At 52.0% G+C, this 20,211-nt stretch overlaps 1 long non-coding RNA gene across 1 annotated transcript in view; it reads right to left on the reverse strand.

Annotated features, from left to right (window-relative positions):
• Positions 1 to 6,250: 6,250 nt before the first annotated feature.
• Positions 6,251 to 20,211, reverse strand: part of LOC143827191 (uncharacterized) — a 139,247-nt gene continuing 125,286 nt past the window's right edge. The window contains exon 6 of the long non-coding RNA XR_013227210.1: positions 6,251 to 7,474. This is a non-coding gene — a long non-coding RNA (uncharacterized LOC143827191). The remainder of the gene's footprint in view (positions 7,475 to 20,211) is intronic.

A 20,211-nucleotide genomic window follows, 5' to 3' on the forward strand; every position in this document is an offset into this window, starting at 1 on the left:
GGTTGATAGAGGTATGCACAGGGTGGCGAGAAACCTGCCAAAGAGAAATGTTTCTCCCCAAATACAAGGACTCGAGGGCATCTGATGAAACTGATGGGCAGTAGGTTCAGGACGGACTAAAGGATATACTACTTGACACAGAGAGGCATTTAAATGTGGCACCTGCTGCCAGAGGATGGAGTGATGGCCACAGGAGCAAACAAAGGGGATAATTCTATCAACGGCTCCTAGCCATGGTGACTGGCGGATCCTCCACAGTCAGAGGCACTAATCCTCTGAATCCCAGAGCCAGGAGGCAACATTCGGGGAAGGCCTCCATGCCCTGTTGTCGGCCCTCAAGACAAACTGGTTGGCCGCTGTGTAAGACGAGATGCTGGATGGGACGGACCCCTGGCCTGGGCTCTTATGATGGTCTCAGGGTGAAAAGGGAACCTCTTTTTGAAATCTGTCTTCTTCTGGCCCCTGGGAATTGCACCAGTCTTCTCCCTCCCCCTGACCACAGATCCTTCGTGTCCCCCAATGCCCTTCCAGAGACCCTCGGCAGAGAAGTCTCTGTTTTGTTGATGGTCTTCTTACCTGCACACATGCGCAGATCACACGGATTCCGGGGTCGGCCCTAGCTACGGTGAGCTCTGCTAATTGAGGGACCGTGGCCTGAATATTCCGGCGATTTCTTTGCCGTGCGTCTGGAAGCGCACAGCCTTGCGCACGGACCGGCTTGTAATGATATTTTAAGCCTCAGAAACAACTTCAGAAAGACGGATCCAGCTGCTCCGATTCTGTCGAGCCTCTCTGGCGGATCAGCGGGGCTTCTTGCTGATTCAAGGAAAATTGGATTTGGCTCCAGAAATCAGCCGGTGGGGACGCGGAGACGGCACTTTGAGGCTATTTTAACATTCTTCCCAACTTGGGCTCCGACCGGCAGGATGCTGACCTCTTCCGTGGCCTTGGCTGTACCTTTCAAACTTGAGAAGGTCTCTCTCTGGGGCTCTGGAGCAAAGGAGGGGGAGGGGGATGGAGGCGGGGAGGGGAAGGGGAAGGGGCTACGACTCGCCAGGAATTTTCTTCCCCTTCCCCCCATCTTCCTAAAATATCACACGTTGAAATAACAGGGATTGTTGGCAGAGCTGAGATGCATTTTCACAACCAGGGTGAACTTGGCTGCTTGCGGGAGGATCAGGCAAAATCCTCAGGTGGGCAGTTTTACGGTCCCCCTAGGGAATAATTATTCCGATCCTGGGACACACAGCCTTCCAGGAGAGAGCAAAGTAGGACCCTGTTGCCACGCCCCTCCTGCTAAGAAGCACCCCCTTCTTGTCTACTAGCTCCTCTTCTCTGATATCCCCTTCAATTCATCTGCTTCAAAGGCTTTCCTGAAAGTGGCCTTGCAAAGAAACCCCAGTCTAGATGGCGCCCAGTCTCACATCCTGTGGCAGGGAGTTCCACAGTTTAGGGGCAACCCAAAAGCTTTCCCCTGAGCAGAGGATTGTGTCACCTTGGTTAAGATCCGCTCCTGCAGAAAGGCAGAATGTTTTAATACGCCTTCAGCCTCGATGGTTGGTGAGTCTCGGGGGGAAAAAAGAGCGCACGCAAGCAGCCCAAAAACTGATCAGAGCAGAATGAGAAACAGAAGAACGCTCCAGCCTCCATCACATGGGGAAGAATTAATTAAACGCCGTGCAAAATCTTTTCTTGTGTTTGATTGGGGCCTTCCGCCCACGGAAGATCTGTGTCCGAAGATCAAACCGAACATCTTTTTAGAAGAAAAAAGTGTTGTTTTCTGGGGGAGGGCCATGTTTGAGGTGTGTACACACATGAGCCATTTCCACAGCAAATATATCTTGGCGCTCTCTGGAGGCCCTTGGCAGCTGTCAAGGAAGCCGCCGCATCAAAAGGCAAAATTATTAATTATTTTTTAAATGGCTGATCGAAATCTCCCCGCAATGAAGAGCACCAGAGTCCCCCCCCTCCCTCCTCGCCGTCATGCATCCTCGCAGCCTGCCGTAATGTTTTCTCCTCCCTGGTAGCAAATATTTTAAGAAAACACAAGTCCTTTCCCCAAGGCGCGGGACACATCAGGCTATCTAAGGCAAACATCCGTAAAATCACTTCCGTGGCCCTTCAGGTGAGCCGGACCACCATTACGACAGCGTTGGGCAGACGTGAGTTCGGCTTCTTGTGCAGCCGCCGAAAATTTCCGAGGAGAAGGGAATAGAAGGGGCACGATCCCGTGGTCCTTGAGGGCGAGGAGTTCTGTGGATCTCAAGGCAATTGTTGTGTGTACTTAATGTCGCAACACTTGGCCCTGTTGTTTTGGCAGTCAGCTCGGTGCTTTTAAACACGATAAAAACCAGTGTGTTGGAAAAACCTGTTTCTTCTCTCGGCTCTGCGTGGGGCCCTATTAAAGAACCCTTTGGAAGCCTGCAGAGGAGCTGACCTTCTCTCCTGGTTGTTTACTTCAGGGGTTGTGGAAACCTGCGTTATTCCTCCCAGTGGCCTTGTTTCCCTTTCAGGGAAATCTTAATCTTCTCGAAGAATTCTGCCGGACTGAGAGCTTGCTAATAGAGGCGTCTCTTTCTCTCTCTTTTTTCCAGTTTTTTATTTCTTCTTTTGGGGGGGGTGTTAATTCCAAGTCACAGCGGTGACTTAATTAAAGACGGGGAGGGAGGTGGGGGGAGAAAAGAACCCAACAGGTAGTTTGGTAAAACACCAGGCCGAGAAGGCCTTAATTCAAGCGGGGCGTAAGGGGTGGGGTGGGGTGGGGTGGGGTGGGGGGGAAAGAGAAATGTCATATTCCCATCAAGATAATTAATGGTCTACCGAGACAGGCAATTAAAGGTTCCAATAACAATCGGCGAGCTCTTTCCTTTTGTTTCCCAATTAAAAGCTTCCAAACTAATTAAAAAACATGGCCACGTCACGCCGTGCCATCGCGGGTTCAAGCCGGCGCTGCAAACGGGGGGGATCGCTGGCACAGATGATAAATGCCGCTTAAAAAAAAGAAAATCCCAGCTAATTCCGCAGAACCGCCAACGAGCGCCGATGGAGATGGGGAAATGGCGCTCGGCACGACCCCAGGAAAGGAAACGGAGCCCCGGGTACTTTTCCAAATCTATCAAACCAGTTGCTCTTGTCTTCTGTTCAGGAGGAAAGTTTTCGCTTCCCGAGGACCAGGCGAGAGCTTTGGTTGCGGGGAATAAACGAGCTCCAAACTGTCCATTGCACACAAAAGAGCATGAAAAGATTAATTAAATTTCTTTGCGCGTGTCACTTTGAGATTCTGTTTTACAAGCTCGGAGGGAAGGTTTAGAGGCTCGTCCTGAAGGCCCCGTGTCAGATGGACTGAAAAATTGTGGCAGCAATTATGAAGAAAAATCCAACCGGCGGGGCCTTGCTAGCTAGAAAGGTGCCAAGGAGTCCGAGCTGCGGATACGGGAAACCAAATGAGACCCCTGAAGTCCATTCTCCACCCTGGCAGCCCAGGGGGAAAGAAGGTTTTTGCTTCTAAATCTATTCATTGCTTATTGAGTCTGCCCTTCCTCTTGTCCTTCATTTTATACTCACAACAATCCTTCGAGGCGGGCCAGGGCACTCGTGGAGCCCCTTTTGCACTAGCGGATTGCAGAGTTGAGACGCTGCAGCACTTCCTTTTGTCTACTGCATTTCATCACATGGCTTGGAGTGGCACGCAGGGTCGTCCCTTCCTCCTTTTCTCCTCCCAACAGTCCTGCGAGGTGGGAAAAGTTGAGAGGGACAGGGAGAGAACAGGGATTGAATGTCTTCCCAAATGCCCTATTGTTAGCAGCCATTTTCAGGTCTGGTGGCCTCTACCATTTCCTCCTGCAGCCTGCTTTGATGGCAGACGGACGGCATCCCGCCTCTGCCCTGCTTCAGTTCCGAGCTGAATCAGAAGGGCGATCCTGAACGAACAGACTCGGGTAGATGGAGAATTATATCCTTTAGGCCAGGTGGCCAAACTGTGGCTCTCCAGGTGTGCATGGACTACAATTCCCATGAGCCCCGGCTGTAGCCTCTCTCTCAGGGTCGCCCTCTCTTTCGTACAGCATTAAATTCCACAGTGCTTGCGAGGGCCACAGACCATGCAGAAACCTACCGTCACCCAGTCCTCCTGACAGATGAGAAATATGGGGTGGGGGTGGGCGGTGGGTCGAGAGACGGCACCCGGCTCCCTTTGATCTATGATTTATTGATGTGCGGGATGAAATATTCATTCCGACAGACTGCCGCTTTCCCGTTGATTTGCCATGTTTTTAATTCATGTTTTAACACATTAATAAAACTGACACTGTTCATTATTTTATTTATTTATTTGGAAACACCGAACGCACTTGAGATGTTGGGGGGGGGGGAAACACGAAAAAAGGAGGAGGAGGAGGGCTTAACGTGACCGAAATACCTGAAAAACCAACAGGCAGAAGGTAACTAAAACAAGGATCCCAGGTGCGGATTGGGAAATACTTGGGTTTTTGGGGAGGGGTGGAGGTGACTGAAATCTAAACAACCAACAGTCTCCGTGGTTAATGCCCATTTTCACCTTGCAAGAGCTACCCTGCGAGGTAGGTCAGGCCGAGGATGTCTGCCTGGCCCTAAGTCTTCCAGGGAGGCGAGGAGTGGCGGCCACTTTTCGTGGGCAATCCCCAGCGATTTAAACGGAGCGATCTGTCAGGTTGGCGAACGGGTGAAAGACACAACGGGGCAGACCGGAGGGCTACAGGTGGAGTCCAAAGGAGAAACGCAGCACGGCTGAACCACGAACCGCATATTACCCTGTTTTCGGATCATTTCCTCAGTGGCACGGCGGGTCACAAAGAACAACAATTTCAAAGGACAAACATTTCCCCCCCCTATGTCCTCAATTAGTATTACCTATTCAAAATTCAAACCATCTCACTGCAGCAACTTACCTCTGGGTGGCACAGATCGGTTCGCATGGGGACAAAATAGATGCAAAAATGGCATTCTGACCCACACAAGTCCCTCCCCCCAAATCTCCAAATCTTTCCCAACCTGGAGCTGGCTACCCTACCCCAGTCAGCCCTGGACCGGGGCCCCAAACTTCTCTTTCCGTTTTAGACGCTGCAGACGCCAGGTCAGATTCTGGTAGCGGGTCATGGGTTGCAAGTTCCTGGTTGAGTTCTCCAGCCACCCCCTGGAGGCTGGCAACCGGCCAGCCAGGGGGGAATGGGCTTCCTCAAGGGGTGGGTGTTTTGAAGCCCCGGTGCTGCCCCAGAGGCCTTTGGGTGCCACCCATGGGGCACCTGAGCTGATTTGCGAGGCTGAGGTCCGCCGGATGCATAAAATAATTTAAGAACTCCACTTTTCCATATTGATTTATTCCAGGGTGAAATTGCTTTCCGAGTGACCTTTAAAAGCAGAGAAGTCCATGGTTCAATTGTTCTCGGAGCCTTTGCCGCTGCATGAATTATGGAACGGCTCCTTGGTGTCTCTTTAGCACGCTGGCTTCCCTTGGGGTTTTGGCCCTGGAGATTTGGGCGTGGACCCGAGGGAGGGTGGAGCTTCGTGGGGGGAGTCCACTCTGTGAAGCAGCCATCCCCCCCCTAGGCAATTGAGCTGTCACCCAGTGGTCAGCTGTGATTCTGGAAGACCCCCAGGCCCCACCTGGAGTTTGGCAACCTTACCCAGTACCCTTGCTCCTGTTTCTCCAATTCTGCCAGAGGTGTCTACTGCTGACGATGAGGGCAAGGAGTTGAATGCCGTTGGGAGACCCTTTCTTCCTCCGTCAAGTGGCTGAGCGGCACGTGAGTGTTGAAGCAACAACTACAGATGCCAATCGCCAGGTGGGACCTGGGGATCTCCAGGAATTTGGCAACAGAGATCAGTTCCCCCCAGAAAAAAATGGCTGCCAGGTGGTTTCCTGCAAAAGCCGGCACAAGGCATTGGCCACTCAACACCCTTTCCGAGGAGCATGAGCAGCAGGGCTCACAACCAAGTCTTGCTGTGCTCAAGGAAGCCGCGTGACGCCTTGGGCAGAACAAAGCCCATTGCCGGAACCTCTGCGGGGGCGTAAAACGGAAGACTGGTCTCCTTCCCATGGTCTTGACCGAGTTTGGAAACCAAGGAGGAGGGGAATGGCGGGGCGCTGGAGAGGGGGCCGGGGAGGCCCAGAGGGGCCCAGAGGGAGACACAACCGGCAACTTCGCTTCGGATGAAACTCTCCATCGGCGGTTGTTTGCGATGTTTCCAGCGTGGCTTCTGACACGTCGACGCGCCCCTCGGGAGCCCTCGGCACGACGGGCGGGAAGCTGGGAAGGCAACGGCGCTTATTAAAACCGACGCCAGTCCTTCTGGGGCACAATAATGAGGAAACGTTATCCTTTGTTTGTTTGCTCGCTTTAATTAAACATTTAACCTGCTGGCTCTCCCTACCCCCCCCCCCGAAGGGAGCCTTCCGCTGCGAGTCTGCGGTGGGTTGGGACACTTTTGTTTGGGCCTCCGCTTGGGGTGGAGGACACGGTTTCCAGTTGTGCGTTTGGGGATCTGTCCCAGGCTTATTATTTCAGCAACCAGAGGACTTTAAAAGCATCCGTCGTGCTTGCTGGCTAATAATATCTAGGGAGACTGGTAGGGATGGCAGACGGCTTCCGATCTATCGTTGATGCTTTGAATTCATGTTCTCCGAAACATTCTCTCGTTTACGGCCATGCTCAGGTCTGGAAAACTGCAGGCCCTCGTGGGTACCTTGATGGAGTCCACCCATCTCCTGTTGGGTCTTCCTCTTTTCCTGCTGCCTTGGACTTTCCCTAGCACGAGGGGCCTTTCCATGATGCGGTGGCCTTGACTGAGCTGTTTTCACTTCTAGGGAGAGTCCAGGCTTGAATGGACCTAGAATTTCAGGACCTGAGCAACAGAATCCCCAGACAGGTCAACGCACAGGTGGGTGGGGAGCAGAATTCAAAATTCTAGACCAACACTTTAACCACCGTGCCACAATCCCCCCGCCCCCCTGTTCATGTTTGCGAGTCCAGAGCAGGAACTATGGTGGAGCTAGCTTCGGAGAGACCCAGGTTCGGATCCCGACTCTGCTTTGAAGTTTATCTGGTGACCTTGGGTCAGTCACTCTTTCCCAGCCTACCCTACAAGGTTGCTGTGAGGACAAAGCAGGTGTATCCATGACCTCGGCACGCAGGGAGACAGAGCAGAGAAAACGCCAGTCTCTTTTTCCGCTCTCTGGCTCCTGCCTACCTTTTTATGGATCTCCTCCCTCCTTGGCTTGTTAAAAGAAAATCATTGGCGGGGTCTGGAGGAGCGAATCTTTCTTCCCCCCTTTTTAAGGCCTCCGGGTTGTTCCCCGATCCTCGGATCCGTTTCGTGGTTTGCCGTTGGGGGAAGCTTTTAGAAACACTTTGATAAATGAGTGAGTGACGCTCTCTCCCAAAGATAATGATGCCGGGGGAGCTGCGGCTCTGCCTTAGTTCCGAGGATACAGCATCGGCTGGAAAGGGTAAATGATTTTTTATTAGCCATAGACAAAAATCAAATTTGTGCTTCAATCTCCATCAATCTTGGGAAGGCCTCTGAGGCGGGGAAACGGCTTTATTGGGCAGGCTAATGAACACAGGCGTCAGTTCCTTACTCTTTGTGAACCCGCATTCTGTTCCTGGCGGCTCAAAGCTAATTGACTGATCTATCTCTTTCTTTCGCTTTGTCTCTCTCTCCGTCTCTGCCTTTTTCATGTTTCCCCGTCTGTCTGTTTCTGTCTGTTTCCCTCTCATTCTTTCCTCCCTGGTCTTCCTTCCTTCCTTCTTTCCTCCTTGGTCTTCCTTCCTTCCTTCCTTCCTTCCTTCCTTCCTTCCTTCCTTCCTTCCTTCCTTCCTTCCTTCCTTCCTTCCTTCCTTCCTTCCTTCCTTCCTTCCTTCCTTCCTTCCTTCCTTCCCTTCCCTTCCCTTCCCTTCCCTTCCCTTCCCTTCCCTTCTCCTTCCCTTCTCCTTCCCTTCTCTTCTCTTCTCCCTTCCCTCCTTCAAGGTTTATAAATCATGCACAGGTAGAGAGAGTTGAGCAAGAGAACTCCCCCCCCCCCAGCATCCAACAAGCGGATGGTTCAGGGCGGACAAAAAGGAAATACTTCTGTACACAATGAGTGATTAAAATGTGGAGTTCACCACCAGAGGACATAGTGATGGCCACAGGAACAAGCAGCCTTAAAAAGGGATTTGCTAGATTCACGGAAGAAAGGTTTACTAGCCACTGTTACGAAAGGAACTTCCACCTTCAGAGGCAGTCCACCTTTGAATACAGTGCCAGGAAAAGACCTTGGCCTCAATGCACTCTTGGTGACCCTCCAGGGGTACTTGTTGGCCATTGTGTGAGACAGGATGCTTGACTAGATGGACGATCGGTCTGATCCAGCAGGGCCCTTCTTACGTTATCATTTTGCATTTACATAGCCAATCAACAGCAAAATTCCAGTGCTAGAAGGCTACATCAGGTGAGGGTTTGTCCTTCCCTACGCTCCTGTTTGCCGGCCCTCTCGGGTAGTTGATTGGCCTTCCTGTGCAACCAGAGGCTGTATTAGATGGACCGCTGGTCTAATCCAAGCCGGACTTGTCCCATGTTCTTTTCACATCGTAGAACGCCCCCAAAGACGAACCTTGGACTTCTCTAGGAGCAAGGAAGCCATAACACTCTCCTTACGCAACAGAGGCCAATTTAACAAAGTTGGTTGTAAAGTCCAGCTCTGGTTTCTGAATTCCTCTTTTGTGTGTCTGCGTACCAAGGTAAGGTGAGACTTCAGGGGGGGGGGGGACGAAGGGAGGGAGGAGGAAAGGGGGTTCTTCCATCCCTCCCTTCACAGAAGCCGTGGAGAAAAACCTCCTACGGGGATGTATCATCATGCGCACTGGGCATCTAAGAGGTAAACGAGATCAATAAGCCAGCGCCCAACAGGAACGCCATCGAGTATTCTGTTTGAAGACCTCCCTCAGGGAGAGGCGAGTCCACAGAGGGGGCTTTAGCATGCGGCTGGGCTTCTCGGAGGGGGCTGCGATCCATCGCTCCTGAGCTCCCACAGTCAAAAGGCAGCGGAAGGGAGGAATCAAAGGGGTGGACACGTGGCGATCCCCCGGACATCTGTACCTTGTTGTTCCCATTATCAATAAAAACACGCTACGGGCCAATGATTCAAAATGCGCTTCCTTTTTTCTTTTTCTTTTCCTTTTAAAAAGCGGTATTCTTCCTGGCCGTTAAATCCTTGTTAACTACTTCTAACCAACCTTTTCTTTTTTGTTTCCCCTGGGTTGTTTAATTATTACCGAATAAGTGATATCGTTGAGGGATTCATTGGGGGAAAGTAATTAGTATTTCTATCTATCTCAATGAAAGAGACTATAACTATTAATTAATATCCATACAAGGAAGCCAAAGAGGTTTTTAAAAAGTCTACAATAGAGATATCTCTGGGGCCCACATTTACTTGGAGAGCCGATTTGACAGGTAGCCATTTATTATTTTAACAAGCAGAGAGAGCGTGCATCTTCGATGGCGGGAGGTCAATCTGTCATGGCTGTCAAGATCTCTGATAACTAAAGTGTCTGTATTAATAACTAAAAAGTGGGGGGAAAGACAGGGCGTCATATGGGGTGAGGTATCCGCAGCAGATAATTCCAGAGGCACGTGGCCTCAACAAAGATATTAGCTAGCAGGGAGGAAGGGGCGGCGAGAACAAGGAGGACCATCAACCACCAGAGATGCTCTAGCTTGGACTGTCTGGCCTTCCAACTCTATGCTATGGAATAAAAAAACCCGGATATGCTATTATGCATCATTTTTACACCATGTATCACTGCACATGGTTAAAATGCGCATGTTTATGCAGGAGGTGCAAGAATTCTGAGAGAACTGGGCCTGGCCCAAGGTCACCATGTGGAGGAGAAGCGGAGAATCAGTCCTGGTTCTCCAGATTAGAAGCTAAGAAGGGTCAGCTATGGCGAGTACTTGGATGGGTGACCTCCCCTCAATCCCAGGGTTGCTACACAAAGACAAAGCAATGGCAAATCACGTCTGAACATCGCCCGCCTTGAAACTCTGTGGGATCGCCATATGTCAGCTGTGACTTGACGGGAAGAGGACCATCAATGGTTATGAGCCAGGCCGATTCAGTCAGACCCTTGGGCTCAGAGGCAGCGACCCTGGGGAGATCAGATTTTGGTGGCACTGACAGGGCACCATTTCGGCCTCTATGCGACTCTTACAGGCCTTCGGGGGCACTCAGCTGGTCACCTTGTTGATAGTCCAGACACAGTATTATTGGTCCATTCGAGCCTGATGGCTGGCGTGTTTCTTCAAAAGCCCAACAGGCACGTCCTTGGAAGAAACAAATTGTCCTTCTCCACCGGCCCTCATTACTGTCTCTTCCAGATTTCCATATTTTTGTTTTCGTCTCCGCTTCGCAGCGGGAAACCCGCACTGCATACTGACACTGCTCCCCTCTTTCATCCAGAGGACATCTTCCTTGAGAATGATAAGCGAGCACCGAACTGTATTCAAGCGTCTTGTCAAGTCGGGACGACCTCATTATTCTCGAATTGTTTGGGGCCGTGCGGGGGATGGGGCTCCGTGCCTCTCGGGGAATTGGAATAGGCCTCGCGCAGGGAGATTCAAAGCACCGTCGCATCTGTGCGCTCCTCCCGGCCGCATCCTTCTCCCGTCCTCTTCCCCTTCTGATCCGGTGCCAGCAATTCCCCGGAAAGCCGGCGAAGATTCTACAAAACTTTTATGGCAGACTTGCAAGAGATTAAGGTGGCAAACCATGTGGAGGCCAGGCAAACAGGGTGGTTAGAGCAGGGGTCCCCAATTATGTTGAGCTTTTGGGTACCTCTTGAATTTTGGCCAAGTGTGGTGGGCCCAGCCACAAAATGGCTGCCAAAGGAGGCCTTTCCCTGGTGTCGCCTCCTGGCTCTAGGATTCAGAGGCTGAATGCCTCCGAAAGTGGGGGTTCCCTTCAGTCACCATAGCCAGTAGCCATTGATAAACCTTTCCTCCATGAATCTCACAAATCTGCTTGGACGGCTGTTTATCCCCGTGGCCACCACTCCATCCTCTGGCAGCGAATTCCACACTTGAATCCCTCCTTGTGTAAAGCAGTATTTCCTCCTTGGGATTTTCATACTTCTATGACTGGGCAAAACTCTACTATATCAGCCAAATATCCCAATAGCGGCCACCCCCACCCCCCCACGAAGCCATTTCCCCCCCAGAGGAATTGTTCACTGATCAATAGCCTGGAGGAAAGTTGTGATTCCAGGAAGATCTCCAGGACCCACCTGGAAATTGGCCAGCAATGGGTCTTGCTTGACACCCCTCCCTCCCATGATCCCAGGTTGGAGACCCTTCAGCAACTTGGGCATTTAAACAGAGCTGTCGTGCCTGCATTCCCAAAAAGGGAAAGAAAAAACACTTTAGGTGTCACGGAGGCTCCAATAAAACCCTCCCTAGCAGTTTTATGGCTGTGCTTCTGAGGCAGGGTGGGGGGAGAGAAGGAATGGGGCTTCTCTCCACATTGATGGGGCAGCCAACCTTGGGACCGAGGCGACGAGAGACCAGCATGGGTTGGCCATCCTCCCCAAATCCCCTCCTGGAGCTCTGAAGTGGGATGGACTGCAGCCAAGTGCATTGATTTAAAAATAGAGGGGGGGGGGGAGAAGCAGAAGAAGAAGAGAGCGGAGCCAGATAAAACAGTCGAGATTACACTGTTTAATCAATACACTCTGTGAACTGGAATCCCCTAAAGTCAAGCCAAGCCAAAACACCCAGGGAGAGAGAGAGGGGGACGTGCGGGTGCGTTACACCGAAAGTTAGCAGCGGTGGAGGGGAGGGGGGGCAGGTGGGTGTTAGGGGAGACGGCCCAACTTTCCGAACTGTTTCTAATTATGCCTTGATTGTTGTTTATGCTTTCCTGTACTCTGAAAGGCGCTCGCCTAAGGGCGGCCGTGGCTGCTGGAGAAAACGCAGAACTAATTTTGTTTTAAAGGGGGAAATGAAAGTTGGGAAGTACTTTAATGTTCCGATAAAACTCTAATGGCAAGGGAAGAGCGGAGTCTCCGAGTCAATAAAGCGGCCTTTATTCGGATAATAATTCAAGCCTTAACTCTGCCCAAGATCTCGTGGAATCCTTCTTGCTGGCAAGCCGTCGGAAGGCTTCCTGCCCCGCGATGGATGCCAAACACCCCGTGGGGGGGAAAGGAGCAGCCCAACGGCTCCCGGTTCCCCCATTCCGAAGCCACAAGTCAAACAATTCCCCCCCCCATTTTTTTTACTATTTGTATTGCCATTTGGGGAGCCCAAAGCCATCAGTACTCCTGTGTTACAGATGGGGAATTTTGTACCAGAAACCGACGAGCCCAGGGCTGTTTGGGAAGTTCATTGCCGAGCTGGGATTTGAACAGTTCAACCTGCTTAATATACCAAGCCAGGCGTCGGGTCCCCGGACTCCAAATGGCCTTTTCGGACTGGCTCTCCAGGGTCTCGAGGACCGGAAGGGTTCCTTCCCCGCTCTGCGCCCAAAGATGCCAGAAATGGCCAGGATTGGACCTGGGACCTTCTGAACCCTGTCCCTGTGGTCTCCAGAGGTGCCAGTTGAATGTTTGCAGTCGCCTCATTCTGGCCCTTTGCAGGTGATATCAGGTGTGTTCAAACTGGCAAGCAAAGAGAGGGCCTAGGTATGCTAGATACTCTGCCAACCTTTCAGATACTCCAAGACAGCCATCCTGTCCCCTCTCCGCCTCCTCTTCTCCAGGATGAGCCTTCCCAAGGCCCTCAGCCTTTCCTCCTAGGGCCTGGTCCTCTTCGTTCCTCTCCTCCGCACTCTCCCCATTTTGTCCACGTCCTTTTTGAAGCCACCAAAGAGGCACCTGGCCAGTCCGGAAGCCTTACGGCAAGTGCTGCCATGTGATTGGCTCACTCCATTGAGCAGTACAAGCCAAGAGTAAAATAAGAGTTACAAGGCAGCGTCCACAGGGAGTCTGACGGGGGAGCATCCCAATGCCAGCCTCTTGTGCAGGCAACGTGACGGAACGCGTTTGAAAGTTAAGGAAGGAATCAAGGGCATCCCATTTGCAGCCAGACTTGGGGCCATTCATCACACGTTGGCTAGGATGTAATTGGATGCTACAAATTTGAAAATAAGCTCTCTGTCAATGCCTTTGTCAGCGGAGGACACTGGACAGGAGCTTTCTGATTAGATGCCTTCCGGTCTTCGGGGACCACCTCCTGGCCGCGTGAAGTTCCCGACAACATCTTTATTCCAAGGCCATTTTTGCGCCGGTGAGCCACAGCGTGAAAAGGAGTCCGGTGCTCCGAACGGAACCACCCAAGTGCTTAGCTTCTGAGATCTGACAAGATCAGGCTCGCCTGGGCCCTCCAGGTCAGGGCGATGGCCAGCTGGTGGTGGCCTGGGATCTTCCGCACACCATGCTGAGGCTACGTCACTGATCCACGGCCACTCCCCTTGCCAGATGGATATCAGGGGGCAACGAGTCTTAGATCTGGCCCCACAACATCAGTCGAAGAGGGAAGTCAGTGATTCGTTTCTATCAGCTATGGTGTGCTATGGATGAAGACAGCGAATATTCCGGGAAATGGGAAATGATGGTGATCAGCACCATGGCCAGCTCCCTGCAGGGACAAAGAGGCCAAGGAGAACTTTTGGGGTGGCCCAGCAGAGCAGGAGAGGCCCTCTAGCACAGCAAATGCCCCGGGGGGGGGGGGGCAGGGGGCCAATCCAGTGTCTGAGGGAGGGGCCGGATTCAAGGAAGTCAACCTAGCACGTAGGTTCTTGGGCAAAATAATATTGCAACAATGATCTTTTCCCTCCTGTCTCTCAATTATTATATATTCGCCTAAGACCCTATTGAATAATTGAATCTTTGAGTCTAAAAAATCCTCCCTCCCTCCTTCTTGTCTGAGAATTGCCCCTTTTGCGGAGAGCTGCACACGAGGAAGCCCTCCGTTCCTGTGCCGCCAGCGTGCACAAATGGAACCCTCCCCGTCTGACGCAGCCCCCGACCTGCGCGGCCGAGGCGGCCCTGCTGAGAAAGAGACAAGGAGAAATGTATCGCCGAGCAGGTCGGCCCCATGACGAGCCTCCTCCTGCCTTCTGGGGCCTCGGGGTGTTGGGCCTGCCAAGAGAAAACCCGCAAGCAGCGGCAGTGCTGGAGCAGATTTCGCAGTGCCAAGGAGTGGAGAGGGCTTTTCAATGGCCAGGTAGGAGGAGAATCACAAAGAGGATTAACGATTGGGAAATGAACATTCCCCCCTATCCGCATTTCCTTCTCCTGAATAGTCCAAGTTCTGCTCCATCCCCCCCTTTCCCCCCGTCACCGATGATGAACAGCAAGAGAGATTTCTAGAATGGCAGCAGGGCATCAACTACCTACTTGTTGTGCAGGGAGATCCTTCCCTGTGAGAAAAGGGAGAAACAGCTACGAAGACACGATTCAGGTAACAATGTCGGGAGAGCCCTGCTGGGTCATGACAGTGATCCATCCAGTCCAGCCTCCCGTCTCACACAGTGGCCAGCCAGTTCCTCTGGAGGGCCAATAACAGGGCAGAGAGGCAGAGGCCTTCCCCTGAGAGCCAGCCTAGTGTAGAGAGAGAGCTCGACTGGAGTTGTGTCTAAGAGCCTTGCAGCCACCTGGGTGACCTTGGACGAGTCACAGTCCTGTTAGAACTATTCTCACAGAGCTCTCTCAGCCCCACCTCCCTCACGGGGTGTCTGTTGTGGGGAGAGGAGTCCTGCAGACCCTGAGACTGACAAGGTTCTGGAGATATAAGATATCGAGGCCCTCACCTCCCTTTGTCAGAATTCAGATGGGGCCACGAAAGTGTGTTCAGGCCTCTTATTTGTCACCCGACCCCGTCCCTTTAGCCGGCGCACCGAAACCCGGTAGGCTACCTCCACTAAATCAAAATGAGTGTCTTCTAAATTATTGGGAATGTTATTGGTTTCTATTGATTTAACAATACCCTTTTGTCATCGCGGGACTTCATCTTGGACGCGGCGCCAGCGGCATGAATAAGGAGGAGGCGGCGCCGTGAGCAGAGGAGGGGCGCCCCGCCATTACTCACCTCCGAAGGGGAGTCATATCCCGCGGATGAGATATTGCCAGCATAACTCAATCTTCTCCGAGAGATAAAATAAAATTAAAACCATAGCAAATTAAGGAGAGAGGCAGGTTGGGCCGTAAATCTTTCTCGGCTTAGAGACGGAGTACCATCCGTTGTTGTTGTTGTTTTCCCCCGGGGTAAAATATTAGGAGAGGCTCGGATCAAATCTTCGAAACGGCGGAAACCCAGGGCTGCTGCACGCTTGGAGGGACGATGGCGCGCCAGGATGACACTGTGCTGGAAGAGAACTGGGATTTGGAAAGGATTGTTCCCGGGGGAGTCCCGTTCACTCTGGAAAGCCCCCTCCAGGAAATCCAACCTGCTTTGAATGAAAATGCCCCCTGCTGATGGAGTGAGGGGTCATGCGGCAACCACAGAGAACCGGAGTTATGCAAGCAAAGGCTTCCTTTGAACAGCTTTCTCCCCTGACCTGGATGGCCCAGGTTGGCCTGATCTTTTCAGATCTTGGAAGCTAAGTAGGGGCAACTCTGCTTATCATTTGGATGGGAGACCTCCAAGGAAGTCTTGGGTCATGACCTGGAGGTGGGCCGCGGCACACCACCTCTCGCCCTGAAAGGTCCAGGGGTCTCCATGCTGGCTCCAACTGGAAGGTACGTCTCACCTGCGCCATTTCAGAGGGCAAAGGCTCTTGATGTGGATCTCCTTCCAGAAACCAACGGCCCAGCCTCAACGTACCCGCGCACTTGTTTATTTAACCTGTTGACCTCTGCTGGGTCTGCTTGCACCTGGTGAAAGAGAACATTCGCAGCTAGCCCACGATGAAGCGGAATAGTTTGTCCTGGATTTTACCATTTGAGATGGGGGGCAGAAACACCAAAGATTTGAAAGCTCCACCCCAAGGGGGGGGGAAACACCGTTCCCTGCAGTGTAGAGCTCGAGCACGTCAGGGTGCAGCGTGCCCGAGCTCTTCTGAAATCCCACCCACGAGGAGAAGTTGTCCGAAGCTTCTGGAATCTGGCCATCTTCTCTATACTCCTCATGTGAGAAGTAATTTGAAGTCAGCACTGGTATCGAGGGCCTGGTGCATTCTGGGAATGAACAAGGGTGCCATCTTGGATTGCTGGTGGACTTCCTGATGGTCCTTGGGTTTTGGCCACTGTGTGACACAGGGCGCTGGGCTGGATGGGACATTGGTCTGATCCTCCAGCATGGCTTCTCTTATGTTCTTCGGAGAATGCGGCAATGCGGCTCAACCGTCCCAGACTTGCTCCAGACTGCAGAGCGACCGGATGACGGCCACTGCCAGGAATCGCGCTTGAAGATTAGCTGGGCTCTCATTTGCATTACAGAGATAGGAGCGACACCAAAACCAGCATGCGGCTTTTCTTTGGGATTAACCTGCTGCACTTGACCGCCCGCCAAGTCAACAGCTTCAATTAGACCCCGGGGGGAGGGGGGGGCCGGAACGATGGGGTTGCGGGGAGACAGGGAGCTTTAGCACGAGGCCAAGGTTTTCTCCGCCGATAAAAGGCCCGACGTCGGTTGTCTGCCAACAGCAGCCCTCATTATCGCACGAGTCAACGGTAACGTCGCCTTCTCAGAGTCTGCCTTGATGATCCCGTCTCCTGGATCCGCAAAGTTCAGAAACTTCGTTTTGCTCTTCCAGCCTGGCTCTCCCTGCAGCTATCAAAACTGAGATGCAGGAGGGTCACCATGTGGGTCTGAAACAGCAGAGGGCTTCCCTTGATGTCGCCCCTTGGATCTGGGGTTCAGAAGATTCATGCACTAGGTGAGGTCGGTGGGGCTGAGAGAGCTCTGAGAGAACGGGGACTGGCCCAAGGTCACCCAACTGGATGCAGGTGCAGGAGGAGAGGGGAATCAAACCCAGTTCTCCAGATTAGAGTCCACCACTCTTAATGACGTGGTTTTCTATAACCCTTCTATAAGGCCATTTAAAGGTGCAATGATGTCCTTCCGTGAGGGGTGCCTAGTGTGAAGAAGAAATGTCTTTCCTTTTCCCTGAATTTTCCATCGGTCAGCTTTGTTGAGTGGCTCTTGGAAGTAATACGATGGGCATAAGAATTCTCTCCCCCCCCCCCCCGTTGACTCCTTTTTGATTAATATTCTTTTCTCTTCCTGGCTTCTTAGACAGATCTTGACGTCTTTGAAGAAGAGGTGCGGGGTGATTGTTGGAGACGTATTTTTTAAAAAGACCTAGACGCTTATTTGATCTCGGCTGGCTTTGTTATTTTCTTTGGAGGCCTCGTTGTTTTCTGTGATCTGCTAACATCCCTTGCCGTCTTCCCTTCCGCTCAGGACTTTTCCCTGGCTTGGACGAAGGCCGCCACACTTTATTAGGACAATCCAAAACAAGCAAACAGCCAACGCTGTGTGAAGCCCACATCATATTCATTAGGGGCCACTATAATATAAACCAGGAGTTCCAACATACAAGAACCTGAATGCGTGTGCTCAAACACTCCAGATCTTACAAAGAATGAGTAGCCATGTTGGTCTGAAGTAGCACAATAAAATCAGAATCTTAAAACACTCTTATTCCAACACTGGAGTTGCTATACTTCCTTGCGCTGGCATTTCATGGTTTAGTGCCCCTGGCTGTGGAGGTTCCCTGGAGTCATCGTGGCTGGGGTTCCTCCGAGAGGCCGGTTGATACATCCTGCTCAGACTTTTGTCGAGGAAACGGCTTCCTTTTCAGAGCTCCCTTATTAAAATGCACCTTAATTACCTGCAGTAGATTTTCCGCGGGTGGGTCCAGATGCTGATACAATCTTCGGCGCTGGTGGTTGCAATTTCACATCTGTAGGGCGAGGACAGCGGCCTGGCGTGATGGAAGAATTTGATAACCGCTCTCGACAGCTGTGCGCTGGGAGACGTACGGGAACGGAGGAAGCACAGGACAGCGGTGGCTTTTCGCAGGAAAGGCAGATGTCTCCGGCTTTGATTAATCACTCCGAAAGGGAGGTTTCCTTTTGCAAAATACTCTCCGTCGAGGAGCAAAAGCCGCAAGGCGGGGCTAGGAGGGGCTTCTGATTGGCTGCAGGCTCATAAAAGGGTGAGCCAAATGAAGCCTCCATGATCGGAGGCAGTATACCTGTGAAAACAAGATTCTGGGAGACAAGAGCCACAGGAGACCTTGGCCTCTGCTTGTAGTTTTTCCCATGAATGTTTAGCTGGCTCCTGAGTGAGTCCACTGGGAAAAATCAACTGTCTGGCTGCAGACGGAACCTCTCCTTAAGCCCTGAGATTGCTTTAAAAGGGGATGTTTAGTTGCATTTGGGGGAATCTTTCTTGGGGGAATCTTTCTTGGGGTCTCTGGGTGTGGGTCTATGGCAGGGGTGGGGGCTCATGGGAAATATAGTCCAGGAACACTTTCTTCGGTCAAAACCAGGTAAATTAATCTAACACGAATGGTCGTAACTCCAATCACTTCTGTGCCCAGAAGATCGGCCCAAATTAATGGCAGCCCCTGATCGGGCATGAGCATAGGCTGGCCGACCAGCTTCCCGCCACTCTCCGGCGATGCGTCCCACAAATTTAGCCTCGTTGATAGTTCTGGTGAAACGCTGTGAGCGGCCAAATAATAATTAAAAAAGAGAACCGGGATGATACAAACTATTTGTAAAAACAAAAGACAAAAAGAAGGACGTTCGTCCCCCACCAGATTAATCACCGCGGAGACTGATGAAAAATGAAATCCCAATTTAGTGACAAGATATACTTCATTATTTATCTCCCAGCACGTAAATTATAGATTGTCATGAATTTTACATGTTTTCGGTGCCCACTCCTTAATTCCGGCGAAAAACAGAAGTTTGGTGTGACAAAGAGCAAGGCCCCGATGTCCGCAGACAAGAAGCGAGCCGTCCAGTGGTGGACAGGCCGCAATCTGTCAAAATGAAAAATTAATAGCAGCTTCTTTAATTCATCATCTTCTTCTTCTCATGTTCTATTAACTTGCAGGGGGGAAAAAAGAGAGCAAATACCCCACAATAGATTTCTGGTAGGGAGGAGAGAGAGAGAGAGAGAGAGAGAGCAAGTGGAGCTGAGCATGTGGCGCACTGGCCATGTGGGAGAATTGAACCAATGGCTGGTGATGTGTTTATTGAATGGGGAGGAGCTGTGACTCAGTGGCAGAGCACAACTACCTACCTCCAGAGGGAGGGAGGTCGTTCCCGAGATTGCGGTCAAGTCCGTTAAGGCAGGAGGGGAAAGGCTTTGGACCCCTCTGGAGATCCCATGGACCTCTGGTTGGGAATCCCTGTGCCAAAACATCCAAAACCCCAGGAGGGCTTTGCTGAGCGATCAAACCCAAATCTCTATTCACTCAGCATTCGGGAGTTACCTCGCTCGGCTTCTGATCCTTCGACCCCTCACTGTTTATCTCGGACAAAACTACAGGCCCCGGAAACCATCCCACCTTGACGGGCCGTTAAGGTCAACGATTCAGGCCTCCTGTGGATCTTGGCCCAAGGAGCTGGCTGGAGGTGCCTTCTGCAAGCTTTTGCTTCGGAGGGAGGGATTATTCTGCCGGGGGACGAAGAGGACGTGTGTTTGTGTGTGCAGCTGGGCAGCAGAGAGATGTGGAGCTGCCGGACGGCTTCATTGAGGGGCCGCTGCTCTCAGTGGTCAACGCTGCGGTGCAATTACTGTTTAAGAAAGAAGAGGAGCGATATTGAACCTGCTCTGCCACAGCCCTCCTTCTCCTCTAGGCTGCAATTCTCTCCTCACCTCAATAACCTTGTTACACCCGCTGCTTTCAAATATTAGCAATTTTCAGAAAGCATCTTGGCTGGTTCTTCTCCACACGTCCGGCTCTGTTCTGCATGGGCCTCGGACGTGGCGGTGGCGAGATTTCTTCCCTCCCCTCCTTGAAGTACGAGTCATCGGATTGTGGGTTACTCCGGCCTGGGGAAATCTCCCGGATGAAGTGGCCGGGGTAGGGGGCTGCTTGGGACCCGAGGCGGGATCTGATTGGATGTTCTTTCCCATGGAGGGGGGCCAGGCCTGGCCCCCCTTGAGGCATTCCGGTTAGGCCTTCCCAAGGGCCAAACCTCTTGTGGCTGGAAGCAACTGAGTGCTGGACAGGAT

The sequence above is a fragment of the Paroedura picta genome, chromosome 17, assembly GCF_049243985.1.
Source record: "Paroedura picta isolate Pp20150507F chromosome 17, Ppicta_v3.0, whole genome shotgun sequence".
Taxonomy (NCBI): domain Eukaryota; kingdom Metazoa; phylum Chordata; class Lepidosauria; order Squamata; family Gekkonidae; genus Paroedura; species Paroedura picta.